This window comes from Trachypithecus francoisi, unplaced genomic scaffold (genome assembly GCF_009764315.1).
Source record: "Trachypithecus francoisi isolate TF-2019V2 unplaced genomic scaffold, Tfra_2.0 Lachesis_group3, whole genome shotgun sequence".
Classification (NCBI taxonomy): Eukaryota; Metazoa; Chordata; class Mammalia; order Primates; family Cercopithecidae; genus Trachypithecus; species Trachypithecus francoisi.
The window spans coordinates 71,894,358-71,896,278 of record NW_022681468.1 but is presented as its reverse complement, the minus strand read 5'-3'; positions in this window follow the sequence as shown (position 1 = coordinate 71,896,278).

Here is a 1,921-nt window from a genome sequence, read left to right as displayed (position 1 = left end):
TTAACTCTTCAGAAGTAGACTGGGATAATTTAGAGGAAGAGGCAGCAAAATATCATAATTCTGACTGGCCACAAACTTTTACTTATCCCCCTCCTTATATAAGGCTTCTGCCCCCGCAGTTATGGTAGTAATAGACCCAAAAGAGGAGCTTAGAGAAAAAATTGCACAGCTTGAAGAGCAAATAAAGCTCGAAGAACAACATCAGTCTTTAATCACTAGATTGCAGAAATTAAGGACAGGAAGTGAGAGCGTTCAATACCCTAAAGGAATAGAGAAACACTCTCACCCTCAGAGACCCGGACAGCATGTCCCAAAAGGAAGGTCACTTGGTAGTAGGGATAGGGAGGATTCCTCTCCTCGAGATGTTTTTCCAGTAACGGAAACTACAGATGTACAGGGCCGAGCCTGGAGACACCACAATGGGTTTGAATTTACTGTAATAAAAGAACTAAAAACTGCTGTCTCGCAATACGGAGCTACTGCCCTGTACACCCTGGCCATAGTCGAATCTGTGGCCAAAAATTGGCTCATTCCCATAGATTGGAATACCTTAGGTAGAGCAGTTCTTTCCGGAGGCGACCATCTGATTTGGAAGTCAGAATTTTATGAAAATTGTAGAGATACGGCCAAGAGAAACCAACAAGCCGGAAATGGTTGGGATTTTGATATGCTAACTGGCTCGGGTAACTACACAGAAACCAATGTTCAGATGCAGTACGATCCCGGACTGTTTTCTCAGATCCAAGCAGCGGCTACCAAAGCCTGGCGAAAACTTCCTGTTAAGGGGGATCCAGGAGCCTCGCTCACGGGGGTCAAACAGGGGCCTGATGAGCCCTTTGCAGACTTTGTACATAGACTTTTAACCACGGCCAGCAGAATATTTGGAAATGCCGAGGCAGGGGTGGATTATGTAAAACAGCTAGCTTATGAAAACGCTAACCCGGCTTGTCAGGCAGCAATCAGACCTTATAGAAAGAAAACAGACTTAACAGGCTACATCCGCCTCTGTTCAGACATAGGGCCCTCATATCAACAGGGCTTGGCTATGGCTGCTGCCTTTAGTGGACAAACCGTAAAAGACTTCCTCGCTAGTAAAAATAAGAATAGCAAGGGGTGCTTCAAGTGCGGAAAAATGGGACACTTCGCTAGGGATTGTAAGGGAGAGCTAGCTAAGACTTTAGAGGCAAAAGCCCCAGGCCTCTGCCCTAGGTATAAAAGAGGAAAACATTGGGCCAACAAATGTAAATCTAAAATTGACAATCAAGGAAATCCCCTAACACCTCAACAGGGAAACGGATTGAGGGGCCGGCCCCAGGCCCCGAAATAAGCTTATGGGGCGGTCAGTTTTGTACCAACCAACCACAGTCCATTTCACAACTTAGTAGAGCAACCCCAGGAAGCACAGGATTGGACCTCTGTTCCACCTCCCAGACAGTATTAACCCCTGAAATGGGACCCCAAGCCTTGGGTACTGGGGTATATGGACCCCTACCCTCAAACATGTTTGGATTAATCCTAGGGAGAAGCAGCATCACCATGAAAGGCCTACAGGTCTTTCTGGGAATAGTTGATAGTGATTATATAGGAGAAATCAAAATCATGGCCAAGGCTATTGACAACATCATTATTATTCCTCAAGGGGATAGAATAGCGCAGTTACTCCTGTTACCATCGCTAAAAACAGCTAATAAAGTCCAATCGCCCCTAAGGGGAAAGGGAGGATTCGGATCCTCAGACATCCACTGGGTACAGTCCATTACTAATCAAAAACTCTCTCTCACCTTGTGGCTGGACGGAAAGTTATTTACAGGACTGATAGACACAGGGGCAGATGTAACAATATTAAACAACAAGATTGGCCCGCCAGTTGGCCCACTTCAGAGACCTTAACAAATTTACGAGGAATCGGGCAAAGTAATAA